The sequence below is a fragment of the Cupressus sempervirens genome, chromosome 11, assembly GCF_028749045.1.
Source record: "Cupressus sempervirens isolate cs-2001-9-10 chromosome 11, ASM2874904v1, whole genome shotgun sequence".
Classification (NCBI taxonomy): domain Eukaryota; kingdom Viridiplantae; phylum Streptophyta; class Pinopsida; order Cupressales; family Cupressaceae; genus Cupressus; species Cupressus sempervirens.
The window spans coordinates 805900073-805907087 of NC_143128.1; positions in this window are offsets into that span (position 1 = coordinate 805900073).

Genomic DNA, 7015 nt, shown 5'->3' on the forward strand with positions numbered 1-7015 from the left:
AGAGTTGTTAGGAATGAAGTTTGGTCCATATTTGTAATGAAGACTCAATTGTAAGGTACAATGGCACATTGGTGTGGTTATAAGCCAAGTGACCATTTGTAACCAAGGAGTCATTATTTATGAATTCTTGAGTATTTTACTATTTTTAGGATGTTTTAGGTGGATTTGAGTCATTAGGACATGTTTGAATTGAAGGTGTGTAAAAAAAAAATGCAAAGGTGCAAAAAAGTTGCAAAATGCAAAAAGTTGCTAAAGAGCAATTTTTGCAAATTTGTTGTCAAACTTAAAAAAGGAAGTTGTATGGTCTTACAACCATCCAAATGGAAGTTATAACTATTGGAAGACACTTATTTAAGGTCTCCACATGTGGGGAAGGCCATGGTACGGACGGGTGGACAGCATTTGGTGAATAAAACTCAGAAATTTTGCAATTTTATCTATTTTTCAATTCCGTACGGACTGTAAGGATTTTTAGTGGTACAAATCTTATATTTTTGGAAAGAGGACTAAGTCAGAATTCTAATGCAATTGGTTTGAAGTTTTAATCTATTCTAGGTTAAAAGTTATACCTTTTTTAGTAGAGGTAGGTCTGAAATTGCTGCACATTGAGGGTTTCAACAAGATGGCCTCCTAACTTGCAAACTCACTGTGGGATTTCAATGCCGCTTTGTGGAATGCAAGTTAGGAGAGGTAAATTAAAGATGAAAGAGTTTCAGGGCTGTATGAGTTGGGCACCTATTTTTACCAGCAAGCCCTAGGCTGAACATAGTCTTATGTCTAGTCTAGTTTTGAAGGAAAATGAAGGATCACGCTCCCAAGTTGATTGATTTGACCCAAGTGAAGGGTGTAGAAGGAAAAATAAAAGGTGTAGAAGAGATCCAAGGGGTTGAACCAAGTCTTTTAACCCATTTACTTATGCTTTCCTTGTAACCCAACCTAAACTGGCCATTTAGGACTGTGACACAAAGCAGGCATAACTTGATGCTGGAGTAGAGTTGGTAATTGATCTTTTGGAATCTCATAGGAGTAGTTGAAGGGTGTTTGGTGATGTGAAAATATTGTATGGTTCTTTGTATTTTTTGGGAGTTTGACCATTGAAACTAGGAATTATTCTAATAAAAGTGCTGGTAACAATTTGTAATTTTTAGTGTTCGGTGTTGAGAAACTTCAAAGTGGGGGTTTTTCTTGTTGTTTTGAGTTAGTAAGAACCATTTATATCATGGGAATGGAGTTCTAACCCAATCTAAGAAATATTTTCTATTTTAAGCCTATTTGGTGTTAGGGAATCCGTAATAGGTGTGATTGTCCCAAGTTGTTTGTGAACCCTAGGTTTGAGGGTTGGGCTTGTGAAATGGAGTCCACTTTGAGGTAGAGTCTACCAATGTTAGAAGCCATTGGGTCAGTCATTAACCTTGGAAGAAGGCCTAGTTTCTGTTTGGAGGTTGGAAGCAAGTTAAGGCATTGATTGGAGTTGGAAGAAGAGTTGGTGCTTTTGCTGCATACTCTGCATCACCTAAGTAATACTAGGGTGTCCACACTTGATTTCTCTTCTCATGCCATATAATATCATTTTTTTTTGTGAAAATGAGGGATTGGATACATTTTTATAGTGAATTTTTGAAATAATCACAAAATTAAACCATCAAGGTTGACAACGCAAGCCTGATTTTAACTAGAATGTTAAAAACTACTAGTCCAAGATCATTAGAGGCATTAGGACTAGGTCGCATTGAGTTTACCTAGTCTAGACTAGGTCGATTTGGTCTAGAAGGTTGACCCTTAGGTTCTCCCTATCTAGATTTTAGACTAGGAAAGGTTTAATTATTCAATGTGTATCCTAGACTATCATCCAAAGATATAGTCTAGGGTTTTGGGATCCTAAAAGGAGATGATACTTTTATATTATATCCTTATTCTAATCTAGGGGATATTTTTGTCAAAATTGAAGTATCCCCAAAACTCCAATAATCAATGCCAGCTTAAAGTTCTTAGAATTTTGGATCCAACACAATTTGAACAGATGAAAAAGGAGTTCATATGCAAAAGTTATAGCCAGTCAAAGTTTCATCAAACCAGGTATAGAGGTTGTCAAAAGGTGAAAAAAATAATCATCTCAAAAGTGGTCAACAATGGATTTCAAATTGAATATTTTGTCAAGAGCTTTCCAACAGTGTTCATTTTGTCAAAAATGGAGCTTGTATGCAAAAGATATGCTTGATTGAAGTTCGAGATGGTGAGGTGGAAATATATAATAATAATAAATTTTAGAAAAAAAATTTAAATTTTAAATTTTAAAAAAATATATATTTAAAAAATTGATATCATTAGCAGTGCCAAGTTTTGAATTTGTGACCATCGGCCCCTAAAATCCGGTCAATTGTCGTTACACTGCTAGCAGCCTTTGAAACATATTAGACAAATGTTTATTTTATTATTTTTACCGCTACTAATTTGAGCTAAAGGTTAAAGGTCAGTGTGGGGGTTGGAACCGTCAACCTCTTTTCTCATAAAAAGCTCTACTACCATCATGCCATGTGAGTGGCTTTTGCTATATTTGTCATGAGCTACACTAAAAGTCAAACCAACCTGATTCCTCCTTGCCTGAATAAGGGGATTTGTTAGAAACTGACCCTCTAAAAGGGGATAATGACAAATTTCTAATGTTACTAAGGCCTAATTTTGAAGGAGGACTATTGTGAAGGCCTATTATTAGAGTTTTTTTTATTTTACCCTATTATTAGGCAAATATTTTTTATAAAAGGGGGGTTTAGGGGCCTTTTGAAGGCATGGAAATTAAGGGAGAAATTATGTAGATGAAGAGAGAGAGTTTGTGTATCTAGAGACTTAGTGATTTTTCCTACACATAGAGGAAATTTTGCTACATGTGCTTGAAGGGAATTATCAAGATCATTTGTATTGATTTATTGGAGTTAATCGGATCGGTCCCCCTATTGGAGCTGGACCCCGAGACATAGTCCTAACCGGACGAACTCTAAAATCAAATGTGTTGTCTCCCTATCTCTCTTTCTGTCATTTTATTATGTGTTTTTTTGAATTACAATTACTTTAATTTTTTTTATTAAAGCTTTAAAATTAACTTTATGTAATTGGTTAACATTCTTTGTAATAGTCCTAGATCCTAGAAATCAGATCAAATTTGGTATCAGAGCTTTGTTGGACTAGTATTGCAGATTTGAATGTTAACAAGATCCAAGTTAAATCAAGGTGAAGGTGATCTTGAAGAATATAATTCTAAGATTAGAAAATGAAGAACTAATCTACCATTCTAGATGGAAGATAAAGATGGTGGACAAGGTGTCAAAGATCAAAATATCTAGAAGTCTCTCCAAAATTTGCAATCAATAGTAGAAGTCTTGTTACAAGAAAGAGAAGAGAAGATGCAAAGGCATGCAGCTTGTGATGAAAAAGGGAAGAAAGGCATTGATGATGATCCTGATCGTGAGCCTCTATCTCCTCCCTCTTCACCCTCTTCTACTTCTCCCCCTTCTTCTCCTTCTTCTACACATTCTGAGTCTTCTAATATTTTTAAGGGTGGACATAAGCTTCAAATAAAGTTGGATGTAAAGTTTGACTTGCCAAAATATTGTGGGGAGTTAAATGCTGAGAAATTAGATGACTGGATTTAGCAAGTAGAAGTTTACTGTAGAGTTGAAAACCCTGTAGATGATGTTGATAGAATTTAGTTAGCCACTCTTTGGTTAAGCAGTGTAGCTCTAACTTAGTGGGAGAGTAGGACCCATCATGAAACTTCACAATAGGGTAAGTTAAATATGTCTTGGTGAAAATTTGTTAGTGCTTTAAAGAATCAATTCTATCCCCTAGGCCATATGCAGTAGTTAATGATGAGCTGGCAACATTTTAGGTAAGGGAAAGGTCAAACTGTCCAGGAATACACCCATGAGTTTTGTAAAAGGGCTATTTCATTAAATGTTCCATTGTATACCTAAGAGACTTTACTCAAGTATATAGGTGGTCCTCATTCTTACTCAAGGCACTCTATTCTTGTCCTGAATCCTTGTAATTTGGATGAAGTATGTGTCTAGGAAACACATTTAGAGTCAAGAGGAAAGGGTACTTTCATTGGTAAGTCTAATAAAAAGCTATCTAAGTCTAAGGAAAAGTCCAAAGGCAAAGGGAAGGGTAAAAAGATAGCTACAGTAAAGAAAGAGGGTGAGAAACCCACGTGCTCACATTGTAAGAAAGAAGGGCATGATGATTCTAAGCGTTGGAAGCTACATCCTAAAAAGAGGCTAAAGTGATTTGGTGGAAATAAAGTTAAAAAAAAGACTGCTATTGTAGTACAACAAGATCTTGGATCTGACTCTGAAGATGAAACAAAGATTGTTGCCACCAGGATCCAAGGTAAAGGAAAAGGTATTTCTCTTTCATCAGCTACCAGTTCTTGTAGCATAAGTGCAAGTAGAAGTGAAGATTCTTCTCCTAAGAATGATAATAAAAGGAATGAATTGTTTCACATTCGAGTTGTCATCAAGAAAAATAAGGTTGATACATTATTTGATATGGGTTCTCAAGTTAACTTGATATCTAAGGAAATTGTTAAGAAGCTTAATTTGACTACAACACCTCATCCAAAGCCATATCCTACAATGATGCACAATTACAAGTAACTAAGCAATGCAAGTTAAGATTTTCTATCACTACAAACTTTGTAGATGAGGTAGAAGCTGATGTAGTACCTCTAGATATTTGTGGTCTTGTACTTGGGAGTCCCTATTTATATGATCGACAAGCTATCTTCTATAGGGGGAAAATAAGTATCATTTGTTTAAAGATAAAATTGAATACATTGTACGGGCACATAAAATAAAGACTAATTTGGCCCTTGTTAATGTTGGTCAAATGAAAAGGTTAGTAAACTCTAGTAAGAATTTTGTGCTAATGATTGTAAAAGCCAAAGAAGATGAAAAATCTGAGGCATTTAAGGGATGCGATAAAAAACATAAAGATGAAATGGTCAAAGTTGTTTCCACCTATGATGACTTGTTTCAAGAACTGAAGGGATTGCCTCCTAAAAGAGAGATACAACATGAAATTTAGTTGCAGCCAGAAGTGCCACTTCCTAATATCGACATGTACTGCTTATTAATCTTGCAGAATGAGGAAATCAAGAAGCAAGTTCAAGAGCTCATGGAGAAAGGAGTTATCCATCCTAGTACTTCTCTGTGTGGTTCTCCTATTGTGTTTGTTCCAAAGAAGGATGGGACTTGGAGAATGTGCATTAACTATAGGGCTTTGAACAAGATAATGATAAAGAATAGGTACCCTCTTCCTAGAATTGATGATTACTTGATCAGTTGAAACATGCAATTTATTTCACTAAGCTAGACTTATGTAGTGGATATCATCAAATAAGAATAGCCAAAAATGATATTTGGAAAACTGCTTTTAAGAAAAAATAGGTACTTTATGACTGGTTGGTTATGCCATTCAGGCTTTGTAATGCACCAGCTACATTCCTGAGAGTCATGAATGATGTCTTTCATCCTTTTATTGATGATTTTGTCATTGTCTATCTAGATGATATTCTTATATTTAGTAAGTCTTGGGATGATCATGTAATTCATGTAAAGAAAGTACTTGATGTATTGAGAAAAGAAAAACTCTATGTAAAGATGTGAAAATGCAAATTTGCAAAGACATCCATAGTGTACTTAGGCTATGTTGTAGGAAATGGTTAGTTGAAAGTAGACCCTATGAAGGTCAAATGTATTGTAAAATGGCCTAAGCCAAGTACAGTTATAGAAGTTAGGAGCTTTTTAGGTGCAGTTTAGTACTAGAGAAAGTTCATTGGAAAATTCTCTTATATTGCATCACCGTTGCATGCATTGACCAGTAGTAAGGCAACTGTTTAGTGGGGAGGTCCACAATAGAAGGCTTTTGACACTTTGAAGGAAAAGTTGAGCACCGCACCAGTTTTGGCTTTACCAAATTTACATCAACCATTTGAGATTGAGATAGATGCAAGCAGGTTTGCCATGGGAGCTGTACTCATGCAAGGAGGTAAACCAGTCTACTACCACTCTAAAACTTTTTTCAAGAGTAGTAAGTAACTATCCTACTTATGATAAGGAACTTTATGCTTTAGTTCAGAGTGTTAAAAAATAGAAGCGCTACTTAATGGGAAAGGAAACTGTAATCCACACTGATCACCAGCCACTCCAATACTTGCACTCACAATCTAAGTTGCAACAAAGTAGGAACTTTAGGTGGATGGGTTTTCTACAATAGTTCCATTTGGTAATTAAGTATAAGAAGGGTGCCCATAAAAAAGTAGCAGATATGCTTCCAGACCTCCCATTCAGAATGCTTTGATAATCCTTCAAAATAGTTCTATGGTTCATGAAAGTTTTCAAGAACAATATGCTAATGATGAGAACTTTAAGGATATCTATGTAGCTTTAATCCAAAGTAAACATGTAGCAGAGAAAGATTACTATGTGCAGGATAATTTGTTGTACCACTTGGGAAAATTATGCATCCCTAAAGATGAGCAAGCACATGTAATCTAGGAAGCACACACCTCTTTGATTGCAAGACATTTTGGGGTAAGTAAGACATTAGCCCAGTTGCAAAAATATTGTTACTAGCCTTGTATGCAAGAAACTGTCACTAGCTATATTAAAGGATGTGTAATGTGTGCAACCAGCAAACCAAGTAATAGGAAATTGGGTTTGTACACACTAATACCTGTACCATCTCGTCCATGGGGAAGTGTGTCTATGGACTTTGTGGGAGGTTTACCTATGTCTAGGAAGGGTCATGATTATTTGTATGTAGTAGTTGATCGATTCAAAAAAAAGTGTATTTTTATGCCTTGTAAAAAGCAAGTTATTGTTGAATACACTGCTCATTTGTACCTTCAAAATGTATGGGTTCATTTTGGGTTACCCATTTCTATTATATTAGATCAAGATTCTCGATTCTTAGGGGAATTTTGGTCATCTTTGTGGGGACTCATGGATACCAAGCCGAA